This window comes from Rhipicephalus sanguineus, chromosome 9, assembly GCF_013339695.2.
Source record: "Rhipicephalus sanguineus isolate Rsan-2018 chromosome 9, BIME_Rsan_1.4, whole genome shotgun sequence".
Lineage (NCBI taxonomy): Eukaryota > Metazoa > Arthropoda > Arachnida > Ixodida > Ixodidae > Rhipicephalus > Rhipicephalus sanguineus.
The window spans coordinates 56,775,421-56,796,363 of record NC_051184.2 but is presented as its reverse complement, the minus strand read 5'-3'; positions in this window follow the sequence as shown (position 1 = coordinate 56,796,363).

Here is a 20,943-nt window from a genome sequence, read left to right as displayed (position 1 = left end):
GGCTCGTGGTCGTGGTCATGGCTCACTCTAGTCATAGCTGCCGATCCGGCTAGGGTCAAGTGGAGCTAGGGGCGTTTTCCTCCTCAGTACTTAGGCCAGCGGCCGTCTTCAGGGAGAAAAAGTGCCTAAAAAGGGCGTTTCAGGCTCTACCGAATGGCGGTGCTGCGGTCGCTCCCTGTAGCGGCCACGAAAAAAATGTCGCAGCGGGGAACGCGGTCTACAGGCGCGCGAGAGGGGAGCAGCGTAGGAGAGGAGAGAGAGGGGAAGGGGACGCACATGCGCTGACGCTCGTCGCGCCGCTGCGCAGGAGAAAATTTCGGCATGTCGAGCTCGCATTTCAGAGGAGTCAACCGAAGCAAGCGCTGAACTGAACGCGCGCAACGCTCCACCATTTGAAGGAGAGGAGACTAGTGGAGGAGAGTAGCTGATGCGCCGCGAGAGCAGAAGCGAGAACGCAGGAGAAGCGCAAGCAGGTGCTGGTAGAGAAGTGGAGAGAGTAACGCGCAGCTCTTGGAGAGAGTGAAGGAGGAGAGTTGCGCATGCGTTGTGTGAGTGCCGACTAGCACGCCGCTGGACATACCCCAAAGGAAGAGATGCCTTCGCATCCAAAACACGAGTTTATTAGCCCAAATTGCAGCAAAGTGTGACAGTCGCGGGCTTGCAGGCCGTATATAGAAACTCCACAAGACCGGTCAAGTAGCCTTGCTAGCGGCGCTACGACCAAGACAGCATGGAGCGCACGGGCGAGAAGCCGCCTTTTAGAGCAGCGATTCAACCACTCGTGCAGGCGTGATAGCATCTGACGCGGCAAGCCTGCGCCAGACAAAAGTGAGCTCATGGGAGAGGGTTTGTTACTGGCGGCCAATGCGGACAGGCGAAGTGCAGTGGCGTAGGCTAGCGTGGTGGGCAGCGAGCATTGTCCCGACATGTACGAACAGGTGGCATTGTGCGCGGAAGACCGATGCATCGCTAGCACCAGGCAAAAAGACCTGGCGGCGTAGCCATGGTAGCCATTTCGCCCCTTAACGGCAGTTCCCGGCGCTCGAGCCACGCGGGGCCAGCACACACGCTAACTGGGAAACGAGGCGCCAAAGGGGTGGGCGCGTTTGATTCCCACATTCCCTCCTCCTAAAGACCGAGGCTAGCATGGTGAAAAGGGTGTCCGAGGCCAAGTGGTGGCGTCGTCTTCGAGAAGGCCGGGGCCGTAAAACGGAGCCACACAGCACAAACACGAAGATGAAGCTCATATCCTCCTGAGACTTACAGTGAATTTAGGGTCATGGATTTTTGTTAAACTTTCAGAAATGCTTTTTCTGAGTGCAAAGGTGAAAAGTGTCACGTAGTTTTTCAATATATTATGTTACTTGGCCGCATCACGTTGTCCAATATATTGGACATTGGGACTCTAGGGGGATGTTTTGGGGGAACAGATAGTAGAGCGTAGTTGAGGCCAGTGACCAAAAAAGAGGACATCTCGCAACAGAAATATACTTTTATTTGCTGCTTCCAAACCGAGAATACAATTCTTAATGGTCGTGTAAATTCCAGTCCGCAAATCTTAGTTTAAGATGAGTGGGCATTTTCAAAGCATCGCCGTTGCTTCGTGATGCAATAGAACAGTTGGCACTTTTCGCAAAAAAACTTTGTTTTCATGTTGCAACCTGAAGTTCATGAAGTAAACACGAAGTCTTCAGCAGAGTCGTCATCACTGTCCGAGAGGTCCAAGTCTGAGGTGTCCCGCTCTGCAATTCTCTCCAAGGTTTTCTCAGCCGTGGCATTACTCACACGGGGCCTCTTACCTACAAAAAATACGTGATGTGTAAATGTAATAAAGAGAGAACTGCAGCGAAAAACGTATTACTCTCTGTAGAGCGCCAAGAGAGCACACGCGCGTGCTGTCGTGTTTTTGTTGTCATTGACACCCAATGTCAATTATATTGGACATTGTCAAACATGCAACGCATGCAAAAAAACTACCCAATTTTTTGCTCAAATATGAATTTCTTTGTGTGCTCCAACGTCTTACGAACACAAATCAATGCTTAAATGCGCTTTAAGACATCCAAGAATGAATATAAATCCACTTACTTCTTAGGCGGCAGCCGTAAAAATCGTTCGTGCTCAATCCCGCCATTTGAAGTGCTCCTGAGAGGCGGGAAACACACCGACTTTGACCACATTCACTAGATGGTAGCACGGGTCCCACAAGCAGCCGAGGAAACGCTTTCCGGGAGGAGGCAAGCGCTTGGAAAGCCGCGGTGCGCTGTGTTGCAATGTCCAATATATTGGACAAATTTCCCATTGCCGGGTCTCAGGAGGATTGATACGAGTGCACGGTTGCCTTCGGTCACAGCAAATATTCCACCAAAAGTTCCACCACAAGCGAGAGCCCTCTGCCGGCAGACGGTGCGCTGACCAAAGGAACGGGGCAAGACTGTACAAACGCGGGCAACCAGCTCTCTAGAAGTTCGCCGGTCTGGAGAGGTTGGCAACCGGGAACGTACGAGGCGTCGCTGCAAGTTGCGTGCGGGAGCCAGCCACCGAAAGTCGCTGGCACGGGGGCTTGGCAGGAACGGCAGGCAGACAGGAAACGGTAGCCGGAGCGACCACGCTGCTGCCTGGGCCCAAGCTTAAGTGGGTGCACCAGCCGCCGAGGCTGCCAGGTGGGCAAGGCAGGGTGGAGGTGGCTGAAGGTAGGAACCAGGCCACAGCAGAGAGGAGCCGGGGAACGGCAGGCCACAGGTTCAGCACCAGGCTGGCAGCACGGTAAAGGCAGGTGCAGGGACACAACTGGGTGGTGCAGGAGTGGGCTGAAATGGTCCCGGCATAGCCGGCTTGCCGAAAAGGGTGCCTGCCTGCAACTGCTTGCTAGCAAAGGGGGCAGCTTGCCAGGTTATGGCTCGGACAACACATCAGAGGGTATTTTCGGCGAAAAGGGTCATATACCACTTCCAGACGTGTGCGCCGCACCTTAGCGGTTATTCTCCATTCAGTATCACGGTATGGAGTAAGGTCCAGCTATCTGTTAGTGTACGAAAGGTTGCTTAGGTTCGTTCCCGCAGGTTGTACCGGTGGCATTACTTGGGGCCAGCCTTCTCAAGGTTTTCATCCGGTTCGTTGACCGCCTCCCTCCCTCCAAAGTCGTTGCTGTGGACAACGAAATATTTGGGGTGGCAGACGTTAACGGGACCGTCAGTTTGCTTCTTTGTGGAGTCAGCCAGCTTGTACACCAGAGGCGACATTTTTGTCTACAGTCGGTATGGGCCCAACCACTTGGTCCACACGAGGGAAGAGATGGGTTTGGTGGTGTCACTCAAGACGTCGTTGCGCCTGAGGATGAGATCACAGAAATCATAGTGCACGTCCAGATGCAACCGGTTGTACTGAGTCTTCTGTCCAGCTCGCGCTTTCACCAGGTTGGAGCGTGCCAGGTTGAGGGCTGCGTCCATCCGTGAGCACAATTCCGCCGCGTAGCCAGTTGGGCCCGCTTTCCTGGCGCATGTCCCACTGCCACCCCGAAGAATGTGGTGCATAGGATTAGGCAGCTCTTTCCCAAAGTTGAAGAAAGCGGTCAAACGGTCCACCGTGGACCGCAATGACACGTCTATCTCGTTAACATACGCATCCCATTCCCTACGTTGCTGCGCAAAGGCTTTCAGCAAGGGCTTGAGCTTCCGGTTTATCCGCTCTGTCGTGGTGGCCTGTGGGTGGTAAACAATTTTCGTGCGGTGCATAATGCCAAAGGCAGCGCACGCGTTCACAAAGACCTTGGCCGTGAAACAGGACGCATTGTTAGCGATCAACTTCACCTGAAAGTCAAAGTGGGTAAATATCTTGGTCAACTTGTACCAGAATGCGCGTGCCGTTAGCTTCCGGAGGAAAACAGGTAGAACCACTTCGTGAAGTGATCTGTGACAGCCAGCAGAAAAACATGGCCCCTCTGGCTTCTTCGGAAAGGTCCCATAATGTCACAGGCCACGACTTAGCAGGGTTCCTGGCTCTCGACCGGCTGCATCAGCCAGGGAGGCTTATCCCCGCGAGGCTTCACACATTGGCACACGCGGCATGAGCGGGCGCAGTGAAGGGCGTCACGGTTCCTGCCTGGCCAGGCAGCGGAGGGGCAAAACTTTTGAAAAGCAGCTCGCATGTCCGGCCAACCGCGAGTTGAAGAAATGGCCGATGATGGCTTTCCTTAGATTGCGGGGTATCACCACCTTGAAAGACTCCTGAAGAGCTTCTCCAGATGGGACGTAGCGCAGCAAAACGCCATCGGCATCAAGGAGATACGACTCCAACATGCCCACAGCATTACCAGTCTGCATCCGGAAGTCGGCGCCGACAGCAATACCAGCTGTCTGTTTGCGCCCGACTGCTTGACCGCCACACTGCTCTTGGGAACTCAGCTCTTTGATCCCGTCAACAATTTGCGGACAAAACGGATCGTTCTCCTCCGCCTTGATCAGGTCCTCTCTGCTGAACACGATACCGGCGGACGTGACAGCGTCTACGAGGTGTGCGTCCACACCCGAGGCTGTTAATTCGAAAGTCACTTCGCCGTTGGGGTTCGCGCCTTTCGACCTATTGTAGCCAGAGGCCCCGGAGCCTACTGTGCAGTTGCTCTCGGGAGTGGCGGACACGAGGGTGAGCCGCCAAAATGGGTGCACGCGATAAAGCGTCAGCCACAACGTTCGAACTCCCTTTCTGATAGCTTTTAACAAAGTTGTACCGCTGCAAAGTCAAAGCTCAGCGCGCGAGGCCACCCGAAGGCCCGCGCAAGCGCTTAAGCCAGGTGAGGGATATGTGGTTCGTTTCCACCACGAATTGCACACCGTTGATGTAGCACTCGAGCTTCCAGAGAGCAAAGACTACGGCGAAACAATCCCTTTAGTCACGATGGAGTTGCGTTCGGCTGCGTTGAGTGGCTCGCAAAGCCGACTGACCAGATGCCACTGTCGTGCTTCTGAAGCAGTACCGCCCCGACACCTAGGTCCCTTGCGTCTGCTTGGACAATGAACTATCTGCTGAGCTCGGGCAGCTTCAGATTGGCTATGGCCACTAGAGCTTCGGACAGACGCTTTAAGGCTCCCAACTCCACTAGCCCCCACTGACTCCCAGCTGGCTCCAAGCTCCCCAATGGCCCCCAGCTCCATTGTTCCAACATTTTCAACAGTGCGGTAAAGGGTCGTAGCAACGGCGCGTTTCTTTTCGAACCTGGTTGCACACATGGCCCGGCCTATTTTAACTGGGACGCACATAACATTCATCTATGCAAGAGCTGTGTGAAAAGAAATTGTGAAGGATAAAAGGCGCGTTCATGGAACCTCCGCAATGTGTTTGGCGGTAGCTCAGTGGGCTAAACGCCCGCCAGCCATCGTCGTGGACCGAAAGGTATGGGTTTGACTCCTTTCTACGAAACTCTATCTTCTAGCTTCTTTTTTCTTCGCCATCTCATTGCGCTCATTTTGGTGACGTGTCAATACAACAAAAAATATTACCTGGAGATTCCACAACGACCGCGTAGGAGTGGAACTTCGTGCATCGAGTAATTGGTAACACTAGTTGTGCTGAAAAAAATTGTCCAGATGGTGATTCTGCAGATATGTTTAGTTCAGTTGGTACTGTTTTATGCGGGACTAGGGAAGTACTGTTACCTCAGTTTTTAATTTAAGAAAATGTGGCAAATCCCAAGCATTCTGGAAATCAATTTCATGCGAAGTAGTGAGGCAGTATCAGCCCGTTGTTGATGTTTGGCTTTGTGCCAAGCGCTGCGAGATGGATCGACGTATCTGTGTAAATTTAGTACTTGCGACAATATCGGGGGTGTTGCCAGGTAGGTCTGCTACATTGACGTGTAAAGTGTAGTTCATGTTCTGATATAAGGCCGGCATTACTGCTGGAGCAGACATGCCAGTGTTATCGTAATGAAGAGCACGTTATTGCGCAATATTACCCATCTATTCGTGCACTCGGTGTCTGCGAAGAATGCTTCGCAGGGACTTGCGTAATCAATGTTTTTGACGTTGTTGTAAATGCTGGTAGCAAATACTGAAACCGCAATTGGCGTTGCACCGACATGGCACTTTTATAAGGTACTTTCCTAAGCACTTGAAAGCACTGGCATCGCTCTGTAGTGGAATACTTGACTACCATATAGAATTCCTGGGTCCAATTCCGGCTGGAGCCACGATTTTGATTGTTTGCTCATTTTCGTACGCCAGATTTTCTGCTACGCGAGCTCCCAACTTCTTCGCATAAAGAAAAATTCTGCTAGCTTCGCACAATTGGTGCCAAGCTTGAAGGTACGACGCAGCTTGGTTGCCTTCCTCATTTCTCTTACGTTTTGCTTTGTTTCTTTTCTTTCATTCTCTTTCTGTCCGCTCCTTTCATCTCTTTTGTGTATCCGTTTTTATATCTTTTTTACTGCTCATCTCTATTTCTTTCTCTCTCTCGCTCTTTCATTCTCTGGTCTATTTCTTACCTTTCTTCTTCTCTCTCTCTCTTCCATTCTCTTTATTTCTCACCTTTATTTTCTATTTGTCTTTTTCCATCTGTCTTTCCTGTGTGCATATTTCTGTCTTTCTCTGTCTTTCTATTTTTCTGTCTCTTTTTCTCCCTTTCTCTCTGCTTCTGGTTTCGTGTGTCTACTTACTTTTTATGACTTTATTTCCTTTATTTCTCTTTATCTTATCCCCCTTTATCTCTATCGCCTTCTTTCTTTGTCTCACTCACTCTCTTGATCTCTCTGTATCTTTTAATATTTCTTTTTTTCATTTCATTTCTCTCTACTTTCCAGTCATCTTTCTTTTTGAAAGCGTCATTTTTTCCCTGTAATTTTCTCTTTCTTTTTACATGTGTGTTTTCATTTAACACTCGCGCCTGCTTTGCAAAGTAGTGGGGCTTGCCAAATTTCTGTGGCGCATACACACTTGAGAAGTTTTCTGGCGACACTGCCTCAACAACAAGAGCTACGACAGTTTCGCTGTTAAAGTTGCCTGTGTCTACCATGCTGTCGCTGGGTTGACATAAATCGTGAATAACCTGTGGTGCATTACCGTATACCTCATGTCGTGAAATGCGCTGGTGCGCCGCACGTTAATGGTGGAAAGCGTTTCACGACGCGCGCGAAAGGCAAATCTTGTTGTTCTTGTCATGACCTGCGAATCCTGTTTGTCATACACACCTCGTCCGCACAGGTTAATTTTGGTATATATCAGGGTAAAGAGACGACCTGGAGAGCCCCCAGACCTAAGCGGATAGATAGATAGATAGATAGATAGATAGATAGATAGATAGATAGATAGATAGATAGATAGATAGATAGATAGATAGATAGATAGATAGATAGATAGATAGATAGATAGATAGATAGATAGATAGATAGATAGATAGATAGATAGATAGATAGATAGATAGATAGATAGATAGATAGATAGATAGATAGATAGATAGATAGATAGATAGATAGATAGGAACGGTCAAAGAGCAGTCGGTTGGCAGGGAAATGCTTCCCATTTAAAAGCACTGGTAATGCCATCGTGCATCGAAACCTCCGGTTGAGGAGTAGAATGTTATATTCTCAAAATGAAGGCTGTCTGTAAGGAGCCCTCATCTACCTGTAGTAGCAATAAATATATAACGTTCTACTTACTAGAGATAAAAACGACACAATAAAGCTTAAAGCCAATTCTATGCGTTTGAAACGAGTAAACAGAAGAGCTGGAACACATTTGCCACCACCTGGCAAACGCAGATTCAGTTCTTTCTTCATCTTCTTCTTTTTTTATGTTTTTACCTATCTCAATATTGCCCTCTCCGCTCTTTTCCCTCCCCGTAGACGCACATCAGTCTTCCTTACGCTCACTTTCCTTTACCATTTCCTTGATAAACTGTACTATACAAGGCTAATGCCATGCTTTAACCAGTCCTCTCCATCTCTTCTTTGTCCTCGCCCACACATGACTCCTCTTCACCCTCATGTTCCTTTCCAACCGTTTGATATATTTAAGTGTGTAAGGCTCGGGTATGCTAGGAGCTCCTTGCCTCATACCCGGTTTCTGTGGCGCATTCCCGCGGAGTTTTTCGTCTATGACACCGGCTTTAAGCCCAGCTTAAACAGCTTCACTGACACGGTTCCTTTTGAATTGGCGTGAGACGGTTCTATGGCGAAAGCCATCCTTTTTTTCTACGTCAGTGTATTTATCCTTCGCATTACGCCTTCAAAGGATTTCTGAAATTACCGTCATTTTGCACTGGATGCAGGATCCAATGTATTATAAGCTTTCTGCGCATACGTGGTTTTGCACAGCCTCCTTGTACGGCCCACCTATGACCGAGCAGAAATGTCCTTCAATTACGTCGCTACCTGATGTCAAGCTTTGGCTGCTTCATTTAATCACGATGTCTTCACAAATTCTCGCATTATTTGGGGCATAATGACGTAATTTATGGCGCCATGTTACACTGAGGTCATGTGCCTTTTCGTACGCGATCCAAAAAACGGCAGGAAGTGGAAGATGGAAGCTGCGATGAAAAAATCCGTAAAACAGGGGGTGGATGCTCGAGCCAACGTTTCGACAAGTGGACTTGTCTTCTTCAAGGCTGGAACTGATTTCCTTAGCTATCGTGTGTATATGCTTCGTGCCCTCTCCAAAAGAGGGGAGAAGGGGTGGGGGGGAGAGGCCACCGCGACGATTGGGTGAGTCATAGGGACGGAAAAAAAAAAAAAAGGGGGGGGGGAGGACGGGAGGGTGTACGTTTCACTGAATGATTGTCAATGGAAGCACGTGGCATTTTAACAATAGTAGGTTCGAAAGCTTAGAAGAAGGGATTAACTCTCATTCGTTTTCGTTGTGTATGTACCATATCGAATCGATTCGAGAGCCCCCTTAGACACGTTAATGCCTGCTGGCTGGAGTGTATTGAACTTGTGAATAAGGTATGACTCTGTATATTTTCTGTCTCTTGGGGACCGGAAGTTTGACTGAAGTATGTAAAGTTTGAGATCTTCGAAGTTGTGACCTGCTACATTAAAATGCTGTGCCACTGCTTTGGGTAACTTTTTTCGCTGTGTCCGCGCGATGCCCGTTTAATCTAACATTAACAGGTTGTCCCGTTTCGCCAATGTACCGTTTTTGACAATATGAACATTCGATCATGTAGATAACGTTTGAACTAGTGCAGGTGAAACTAGATTTTATATGATGGACGTAATCACTTCCGGTGCTTTTAACTATAACGTCATCTTGAAGGTGCTTACAAGTCTTACATCTTGGACGAGAACACGGTGTTATGTGGGCAGTAGAATGAGGGTTTACTTTTGCGTGCACTAACATGTCCTTAAAATTTTTATTGCGGCGATACACGACCTTTGGTACTCCGGGAAACGCTTTTCTAAGGCGCTCGTTGCTTGCCAGTATTGGGTAATACTTACGGAGGATATTATTTATGTTTGGTAGCGCATTTGAGTATTTGGTTATAAATGCTGGCGGCTGGTTAGGCTGTGCTACGGGGGCCCTTTGAGCTAGTGATGATTTCCTATCTAGTTGACAGGCTTCGTTGAAGACCTTGTTAGAGCATCATGCGGGTAATTTCTTTTAACTAATGTCTCCTTTAGGTTGGTTAAGTGGTGAACGTAGTCGTTGTCATCGCTACAGATCCTTCTTATACGCCGCGCCTGTCCTACAAATATCCCTTGTTTGCAGTGTCGCGGGTGATGACTAGTGTAATCTAGGTATTGCTGGCTGTCTGTTGGTTTTCTGTAAAGCGTCGTCTTTAATTTTCCTGCTTCAATAGATACCGTCGTGTCTAGGAAGTTAATTTCACTGGGGGAATGGTGCATGGTGAATTTAATACTAGAGTGAAACTTGTTACAGTGGTCAATGAATGCGTTTAGTGTACTTACGCCATGTTCCCATATGATAAATATGTCGTCTATGTAACGGAGATAGGTGGAAGGCTTCACTGGACATGACTCCAACAGCTCCGATTCTAAGTGTCCCATAAAAATGTTGGCGTATGTTGGCGCAAAAGGGGTTCCCATGCTAGTGCCGAAAGTTTGCAGGTAGTAGGACGAATCAAATTCAAAATAATTTAGCGTCAGGACAAGTTTAAGTAACGATAGGTAAACTTCAGCATTATGTGCTTGCTTGCTTTCTATGAGTGATTTTGAGACCGCTTCAATCCCTTCATCGATAGGTATATTCGTATACAAGGAGCAGACATCTAAAGTTACCAGAATGGCCTGATCCGAGAGTGTTTGTGTTTCGTTAATAGAATCTATTAGTCGAAGGAAATGAGGTGTATCTTGAACAAAAGACGGTAGGTTAGATGGTATTTTAGATAAATGATGATTTAGAAATGTTGATAGCGACTCAGTAGGTGTATTGTTGTTAGATACTATAGGCCTGCCCGGGATTTGCGCGATAAGCAGTTCATCTATGGACACCTTATGGATCTTCGGAAGAAGGTAGAAGCGGCCTGCTTGCTTGTTTTTAGGCATCAGGAAGCGGTGCTCAGAGTGTGTGATTAATTCCCTAGCTAGAAAATCCGTGATCGTATGTTGTATGCTATTACTATATTCTTGAGTCGGGTCCGTGGCTAATTTTCGATAGTGCGTATTGTTGCTGAGTTGTCTGATAGCTTCGTTTTTATATTTTTCTATAGGCCAGATTACTATACTACCTCCTTTATCCGCTGGTTTTATTACAATGTCTTTTCTGTTTGAAAGTTGTTTCAAGACCTCCTGTTCTGCGTAAGTTAAGTTCTTCGGCTTTCGACTCCGTTTAGCTGTGCTCAGAATTTCCCTTGAGACTAGTTTTATATATTGATCTAACTCTTGGCATTGTTCTGCATCTGGTGTCCAAGTGCTTGGCGGACGCAAACAGTCATTGCTTACGTTTTCCGTATCCGCCTTATCAAAAAAGAATTCCTTGATGCGCAAACGTCTTGAACCCCTTTTGCGCCAACATACGCCAACATTTTTATGGGACACTTAGAATCGGAGCTGTTGGAGTCATGTCCAGTGAAGCCTTCCACCTATCTCCGTTACATAGACGACATATTTATCATATGGGAACATGGCGTAAGTACACTAAACGCATTCATTGACCACTGTAACAAGTTTCACTCTAGTATTAAATTCACCATGCACCATTCCCCCAGTGAAATTAACTTCCTAGACACGACTGTATCTATTGAAGCAGGAAAATTAAAGACGACGCTTTACAGAAAACCAACAGACAGCCAGCAATACCTAGATTACACTAGTCATCACCCGCGACACTGCAAACAAGGGATATTTGTAGGACAGGCGCGGCGTATAAGAAGGATCTGTAGCGATGACAACGACTACGTTCACCACTTAACCAACCTAAAGGAGACATTAGTTAAAAGAAATTACCCGCATGATGCTCTAAACAAGGTCTTCAACGAAGCCTGTCAACTAGATAGGAAATCATCACTAGCTCAAAGGGCCCCCGTAGCACAGCCTAACCAGCCGCCAGCATTTATAACCAAATACTCAAATGCGCTACCAAACATAAATAATATCCTCCGTAAGTATTACCCAACACTGGCAAGCAACGAGCGCCTTAGAAAAGCGTTTCCCGGAGTACCAAAGGTCGTGTATCGCCGCAATAAAAATTTTAAGGACATGTTAGTGCACGCAAAAGTAAACCCTCATTCTACTGCCCACATAACACCGTGTTCTCGTCCAAGATGTAAGACTTGTAAGCACCTTCAAGATGACGTTATAGTTAAAAGCACCGGAAGTGATTACGTCCATCATATAAAATCTAGTTTCACCTGCACTAGTTCAAACGTTATCTACATGATCGAATGTTCATATTGTCAAAAACGGTACATTGGCGAAACGGGACAACCTGTTAATGTTAGATTAAACGGGCATCGCGCGGACACAGCGAAAAAGTTACCCAAAGCAGTGGCACAGCATTTTAATGTAGCAGGTCACAACTTCGAAGATCTCAAACTTTACATACTTCAGTCAAACTTCCGGTCCCCAAGAGACAGAAAATATACAGAGTCATACCTTATTCACAAGTTCAATACACTCCAGCCAGCAGGCATTAACGTGTCTAAGGGGGCTCTCGAATCGATTCGATATGGTACATACACAACGAAAACGAATGAGAGTTAATCCCTTCTTCTAAGCTTTCGAACCTACTATTGTTAAAATGCCACGTGCTTCCATTGACAATCATTCAGTGAAACGTACACCCTCCCGTCCTCCCCCCCCCCTTTTTTTTTTTTTTCCGTCCCTATGACTCACCCAATCGTCGCGGTGGCCTCTCCCCCCCACCCCTTCTCCCCTCTTTTGGAGAGGGCACGAAGCATATACACACGATAGCTAAGGAAATCAGTTCCAGCCTTGAAGAAGACAAGTCCACTTGTCGAAACGTTGGCTCGAGCATCCACCCCCTGTTTTACGGATTTTTTCGTACGCGAGCTGCACACAGACATTCGCTTGATTATCAGGTGAGTTCTGAACAACATTCTTTCAATGCTGTTTTCAATCATTCACGTTGGCACTGACACCAGTCTCAGGAGGTATCGCGAAGTATCATCAGGTCCTGCCAAATCTCGAGGGCGACGACGGTCAATTTTCGCGATTGATAGTGTTGCATATGAATAATGGCACGCATGACGCCGTTCGGCTGGGCGCAAGCTGGAGGCTATCTGTGATAAGATCGGTGCGGCCACTATGCTGACTGCCTGCGTGCCTGTCCACGTGTCTATGATGTAAAGCTCTTCTGAAGGCTATCAAACGCCGGCAGCTATCTGTATTATTGGTCTTATATCTTATGTTTCGATCCTTGTACTGAGACGCCCCTGATGCGTCGAATAAAGCAGCAAGGCCCTGCTAATAAGTTTGCCTGGTTACCGTCTTTCTTTGTCAAGATACAACAATGGTGATGAAGATGTTGGACATCGGACTACGGATTTAACGCCCACTACCATGGCGAACAGCCGCGGGATTCTGGTTCACCTGCCGGAGTTTTCACCGGAGAAGGATGTCTTCGAAGCCTACGTGCAACGCTTCGAGGCATTCGCAACTGCTAACAAGATAGGCAAGGAAGCAAAGCAGCAGGTGTTCTTGACACTTATCGGAGAGGCCGCGTTTATCACGCTTTAAAATCTGCTTTTTCCGAAACCTCCCGTAGAAGCCAGCTACGAAGATGTTGTGGAGACCCTGCGAACCCACAACACACCCGAGCGTTCTGTGGTAGTCGAACGGTGCAAGTTCTACCGGAGAGACCAACGCCCAGGTGAAGGCATCAGTGACTTTGTCGTGGAACTCAAGAAGATGGCAGCCACGTGCAACTTCGGCACGTTTCTTGAAGAGGCAATTCGGGACCGCCTCATTGTGGGATTACACAACGACGCCATCCGGTGCAAGCTCCTCGCGACGGAAGACAAGGACCTCACCTTCGAAAAGGCTTACAGTGCAGCGCTGGGAATGGAAGCAGCGCAAGAACAGAACAAGGAAGTCCGTAGCAACGACGCGACCAACAGCGCCTGTGCCACTGAAGACGACGTCAACTGACAACTGCAGTCTTCTGCACAAGGTAAAAAGAACTTTGCCCCTCAAAGCACCACTGTTGCCTGTACTAGATGTGGTAGCTCACAAGTCGCGAAGAAGTGTCCGCATTTGTATAGCAAGTGCTTTAAATGCTCGAAAACGGGACACTTAGCAAAATTGTGCAGAACTAAAATTAGATCAGTGACAAGTGTAGACGCTACCGGTGATGAAACCATGTTGTTTAGAGTGGCAATGACGCCTAAGGTGGGGGCGTGCAATGTAAGCGTATTGATTGACGGTAAACAGGTCGAGATGCAGGTTGACACGGGAGCTGTAGTTTCGATACTGAGCGAAAGTGAGTTCTGGAAATTGTTTCCGCACAAGCACTGTGGAAAGACTAACGTAAGGTGAACAGCCTACAATGGCAGTTCTATTCCAGTAACCGGGCGAGTTGAAGTCCGGGTAACCTAAGGACCACACTTTGCCGTTGATCATTGCGCAAAACGTACAGGGGAGGGCCATGCCAAATTTGATGGGCCGGGATTGGTTGTCTCAAGTTAGGTTGAACTGTTAACAGGTATTGTCAGCAAATACAGTGACAACTGAAAATCCTTTGAAGCAAAAGTACATTGAAGTGTTTGAGAAAACCTTCGGCGTGATAAAAGGTTTCAAAGGAAGCTTGGTGCTGAAGAACACTGGCCAGCCAATTTTTTTCAAAGCGAGGCCAGTGCCTTATGCACTTCATGACAGTGTGGAAACTGAGCTCAGAAATTTGGAACAGGCTGACGTTGTTTACCGAGTCCAACACATTGACTGGGCAACGCCCCTTGTAACGGTGTTGAAAGGCGACAAAAGTGTGAGACATTGCGGTGACTATCGTGTGACTGTAAACCCGCACCTTAAGATAGATCACTATCAGCTTCCCTTGCCTGAAGATATTTTTGCGACGGTAGCAGGAGGTACAGCTTTCACTGTTTTGGATTTATCAAGAGGATATCTGCAACTCGAGCTAGATGAAAGGTCGCAAGAAATTCTTGCAGTGAACACGCACCTGGGCTTGTTTCGATTCAGACGTCTTCTGTATGGCGTGGCAAGCGCCCCTGCGTTTTTTCAGTCGGTCATGGACCAAATCCTAAAAGGAATTCCGGGGACTGCGTGCTAACTGGACGACGTTCTGATTGCAAGCAAAACTCGAAAAGAATCCGCGGAAAACAATGAGCGTGTTCTAGAGCAGCATAAGGAGCACGGAATTCGCGCAAATGCCGAAAAATGCAATTTTTTTCAGAGCAGCGTTAAGAATCTCGGGTATGAGATTAGTAGTACAGGACTTAAGCTGACAAAAGAAAATGTTGAGGCCGTATTGTAAGCGCCCGAACCTAAGAACGTAGGTGAGGTACGCTCTTTCTTAGGACTTTCGAACTTTTACGCTAAGTTCTTGCCGTGTCTGGCCGAAACACTAGAGCCAATGCACAAGCTGCTCAGGAAGGAAAATCAATGGAATTGGTCCCAGGAATGCAAAGAAAGTTTTCAATGTCGCAAAAATCCTCTCTGTAGTGATGCGGTTCTCGAATTGTACGATGCAGCAAAACTGCTGCAGCTAACATGTGACGCGTCAGCGCATGGCGTAGCTGCCGTTATCTGTCATGTGGTCAATGGGAAAGATAGACCGGTGGCATACGCTTCTCGAACGCTAAATGCAGTTGAAAGGAACTACGCGCACATTGAAAGAGAAGCGCTTGCAATCGTGTTCGGCATTCAGAAGTTTCGTAAATATCTGTATGGCAGACAGTTTACTAGCGCGACGGATCATCAGCCGCTCACCTACATTTTCGACCCAAAGAAATATGCAAGTTCCGTTGCAGCAGCAAGGATCCCCCGCTGGTCTAATCTGCTTGCCAGTTATCAGTATACGGTTGAGTACCGGAAGGGTGGCTCGAATGGAAATGCAGACGAGCTGTCTAGGTTACCGTTGCCGCGGATGCCTAATGAGGAAGCCGTGAACTATTTTTCGCCCATTCCAGAGTTACCGCTGACGGCTAAAGAAGTAGCGAAAGAAACAGATAAAGACAAAGAGCTGAGAATGGTGCGTGAAATGACATAGTAAGGTGGCCGAAAGCAGTCGACAAAACTGTAGTCATATTTTATCAGAAGGTACGAACTTTCATTAGATATGGACTGTCTTTTTTGGAATAAACGTGTAGTGATCCGCAGTTCATTGCGACAGAGCGTCTTAGACTTGTTGCATGAAGAGCATCCTGGAAGTACCAAAATGAAGATGCTTGCTCGCGGAATTGTGTGATGGCCAAACATTGACAAAGACCTTGAGGAGTGTGTAAAAATGCGAAATTTGCGACAGCGTCCGAGTTTCAGTTCCAGCCGCACCATTGCAGCAGTGGATGTCGTGTTCCAACCACTGGGAGCGCGTACACATGGACTTCGCGGAAAAAGATGGCAAATCCTTTCTTGTCATGGTTAACTCGCATTCTTTGTTTGTGGAAGTCAAACAAGCCAGTACAACTGCTCAGAAAACAGTTGAAGCTGTCCGTTCTGTGTTCACGTCTTATGGGCTGCCCGTTGATGTGGTGATGGTCTCCAGTTTGCAGGCTCCGTGTTTCAGGAATTTCTTCGCAAAAGTGAAGTAAAGCACACTTTCACTCCACCTGACCACCCTTAGTCAAACGGAGCAGCCGAGCGGGCAGTACAGACAGTGCTGGGCAGTACAGACAGGGCAGTACAGACTCCATATATATATATATGGAGAGAGAAATAGAAGGAGGGAGAGCTGTAATTATATTTGTAGTGAAATGCCAATTTGTGCAGTGTACTGGAAGTGCGCTTTTCTCCCGTGCTTCTATGTGAACACACTGCAATATTGACATGTTTGCGACACTTCCTCTCGTTACGAGAACAGAGCAAGTGGTTATTCACCGAAAATTTTTACACAATAACTTCTTCGGTTCATGCTGCGCGTCAAAGGGAATTTAACCTACGTGAAGTGTTGCTAGCCCCATTCAGGCGCGAATTATGATGGACTTTCTGAAAATGCTTCAAAATAACGCAACGCATTTCCAAAGCACTCCATATTATATCCCAAGAAAGAGAAATAGAATAATATGTAGCTTTTTCCGAGTTTCAGTACTTAATCATAATTAACGTGCAATTAAATTTTTAATTATTCTGAAGTCAATCAGGACTAAATCTTGCAAAAAATAATCAAATTTTAGACTCAAAATAATGCCCATCTTGTTTTTTCGTTGTATTCGTTTTCAGCAAAAAAATACTCTTTACCTTGGTCATGAGTATAGGTATTCTTTTTAGGATTCTTTTTCTTCCAGGCAATGTACTGAACATTCCCTGCCTCCCTCCGAGATATTTCTGCGCCTAACGTGGTTTTCTTACAGCCTCAAGGATAGGATGGAGGGCAAGCTTTCTGCACATCAACGGAGGCATGCACTGCCTCCGTGATCGGCTCAATTTGACCAAGCGAAAATGTACTATGACCACGTCACGTTATGTGACGTCACGATGATGTCACAAAATTTTATGATTTGTGACGTGATGTGATGACGTCATCATGTAATTATTTTTTGCGTCACTCGTGCTGACGCCGAGGACGGTCAATTTTCACGTTTTATGAGGCATCTAAGGCTTTCGCCTTAATACAGTGTTCGGCTGTCTTTGCATGAAATTCCAGCTGCCGCTGGTGTTCGGTAGAGGTGGCTTGCAGTAATTAGGCGGCGTGATAATCGGTCTCCTAATACATCTTGAAACTACACTAGAATATGCAGGCGTCGTTTACGATGCGAAGATTTCATAGAATATAACAAGCGGTGGCTTAAGAAGGGTGCAGTAGCGTCACTCTTTGCAGACTACCCTTCACGTTTGCAGCCCAAGGTAACAACAGAACCAAGCATGGCAAGTATCCCTAAACGTGAACGTGTTGCGTTAGAACAATCAACGAACGAATGTAGTACCAGTAGCAACGCTGCCTCGCTATCGCCGCCATGTGCATGGAGCGCTGACATTAGGTCCCGACGCAAAAGAATCGGAGCCCAAGGACACCACATGCGCTATCTATCTATCTATCTTTCTATCTATCTATCTATCTATCTATCTATATATCTATCTATCTATCTATCTATCTATCTATCTATCTATCTATCTATCTATCTATCTATCTATCTATCTATCTATCTATCTACTTATCTATCTAGACGCCTACCCCAGGCAGCACACAACGTCGGGCCGATATTGGTTTTATGGCGGCTGTGCGCGGCCCCTCGTCGGGCCAGCATTGCCAGCCTGGCGCCGATATCGGCGGTGCCGTTGACTCTCGCCGGCAAAATTGGGCCGATTTTGCCGCCTTTCAGCCGATGTTGGGCTTTCACCGGCAACATTGGGCCGACTTTACCGGCGTTCTGCCGTCTTGCCGCCGATATCGGCCAGGCCGATTTCTTTCACCGGCAATATTGGGCTGAGTTAGCCGCCGTTTTGCCATACTTTCGCCGACATCGGCCGAGCCGATGGTTTTCACCGCCAAATCGGGCCGAGCATGCCGTCATTCTGCCGTGTTTCAGCTGACATTGGCGGGGCCGATGGCTTATCGACGATGTTGGAACACCTCTTCTCTCCCTTGAGACAGTTATACATGCCCTGTTGAGAACGTCCTCCTGCGTCGCGGTGCTCCAAAAGTCCTCGTCACCGACAGAGGTACGTCTTTTGCGGCAGAGCTAACGCAAACCATCTTGAAATAGAGCCACACAAGTAACCGACGGACACCACCCGCAGGCGAATGGCCTCACCGAGCGGCGAAATGAAACCCTCGCCGACATGCTGGCAATGTACTGTACGTCGAACATATGATATGGGACGCCATAATATCTTCCGCACATAACCTGAAGTAAACACGGCAGTGTAAGAAACGGCCCACATATGACGCCGTTCAAACTATTTCACGGAAGCCCCTCAACGACCCTGGACGCCGTGTTGCCGGCCGTCAGTGACAGGAATAACCTCGACGTCCCGCTCTACCTTCAGCCCGCCGAAGAAGCCCGGCAGCTCGAACGCCTAGGATACAATCGTATTGCATAGAGCATTAGGCGCTTGAATATTTCTAGCTTAAGCTGCAGAATGCCGCTACATGGATTGCTGTACAAGCAAAAATAACAAAGTTCAATTATTGTACCGTGCTAATGCCGCACGTACGACTCGGGGCGCGAAGTATCGCCGACTGAATAGCTTGCATTCCCTTATTAGTTTCTGCTATCACAATGACAAACAACTATCACTAGCACTGTCACTTTTCTGCCAAAAAAAGGTGGTCTTTAGAAGAATAACTGACTCAAGTAGATGACCACTTCGTTGACCAGTTGTGCAACGCTATCAAAAATGTTGAAATGTTATAACACATACCATTAACTTCATGGGCCCAATTCGAAGTACTTCTGTTTGGTAAATGTTTTTGCCACTAGTCCGCCGACTTCACTAATGTATCCAGCATCAAAATTCACCCAAACATTCCCGCACGAATGCTTTTAGCGGAAGAAGTTTTATGTGAATACTAATTCTGTGCATAAATCGAGCCTGTTATCATATTTATCGCGGTATATCCATTCAGCCGCTGAATGTGTGGCCCGAGCGCTCATGTACTACACGGACAGTTTCCGATCTCTGTGTTTACAGCTATTTACTCACGCGCGTGTTTGGGTCAAGCGTAACAAGAGCATTTGCTTCAGTGATGTCACATAATTTTACTTTACGAAAATAGTGAAAAGCTCAGCGTGTTGCTGAGCTAGTGGGTTGATTACTTGAGGAAAATAGGTATGGTGCAAAGAAGATCGGGCGAAGTGAAGACACGTTTTGTCGTTTGAATGTTTCCAAATCAACTAGCCCGCTGACCATCTTTAACGAACTGACAAACACGTGTTTGCCACGTGTTTGTCAGTTCGTATTTGCACTTCGTTGCCGTCCATTTTGTGACATACATATCTTTTTCAATTAAAAATCTTGATCAACGACTGCTTCCCATGTGCTTTCAGAAACAGTCGCGTAAAATTATTATTATGGCACGTGAAATACGATGCAAAATGCGGCTCCAACGTGGTGTACGCAAAGTTTTCATGTAGCGACATGTGGCAACAAATGATGCATTGAAAATTCGACGACCGCCTTTCTCAAACGGCATGCTCATAGACACGCTGGGGGGATCGCACACCATTGTGGTAGACTGAGCTGTGTTTTCAAAGAGGGAGAATTCGATTTTATTGCGATAACAATTATATGGACAGTCTCGGCTGATTTTTGCCGTCGCCGCCGTCATGCTGCGTATATGTATAAGTATGTATATATACATCCATATCCCCAATAAAAATAAATCAGAAAAATGCTTCCGAAGCGCGGAATCAAACCAGCGACCTCTGAATTCGAAGCGCGGTGTGCTAAACACTATTCCACAAAGCGTACATCCCTCTGGCAGCTTACGGCGAGCGTTATATACACACCTTTTACCGTTTGCAGCCCTCCGAGACGGAGGCGCTTATAAGCGTTTCTTCATTACCAGCGAGATGGCGCTAGAAGAGCGCGGGCGCACTTAAAGGCGTCGGCCAGCTCTCTCGCTTTTTATATTTGCGCAGCGCGAACCTTGCTCTTCTGCTGTCTGCTCGCGCGGACGCTCGAACAAACTACCGCAGTGTTCATGATTCTCAGCAGAGCTACGTGGTAACTCTCACCGCGCGTCGCGTGCGTGTAGCTAAAAGCGTTTCAGATGTCGTGCACGTAACGTACGTCTACTTTTCACGTTTTTTTGCCCCGCCACGGTGGTCTAGTGGTTATGGCGCTCGACTGCTGACCCGAAGGTCGCGGGATCGAATCCCGGCCGCGGCGGCTGCATTTTCGATGGAGGCGAAAATGTTTGAGGCCCGTGTACTTAGATTTAGGTGCACGTTAAAGAACCCCAGGTGGTCGAAATTTCCGGAGCCCTCCACTACGGCGTCTCTCATAATCATATCGTGGTTTTGGGACGTTAAACCCCAGATATTATTATTACTTTTCACGTTTGCGTATGAGAAGTCCCTACGTACGTGAAATTAAAACTGTCTAGTAGCTGCCGGGTAGTGATGGCCGCACGGTAGTCGCAGCGCATCCATCACGGGCCGCTTTTCTTGCTATCGCATTCATTGCTTCGCCCTTGCGGCGAAACTGTGACTTTTATTCTTTTTTCGTCTTCTTCAACCTATACCCCCCCTCCCTCCCTTCCCCTCGTTCAGCGTCATTGTCGCGAAACTCGCTTGACCAGGCAGGGCAGGGTAGGCGTCCCGACGGAGGGACAATCGTAGCTGCGGGAGCAGGTTTTTTCCACTCCGACCAGCAGAATTCTTCAAGAAGTGCGGTGTGTGGACATGTGTGGT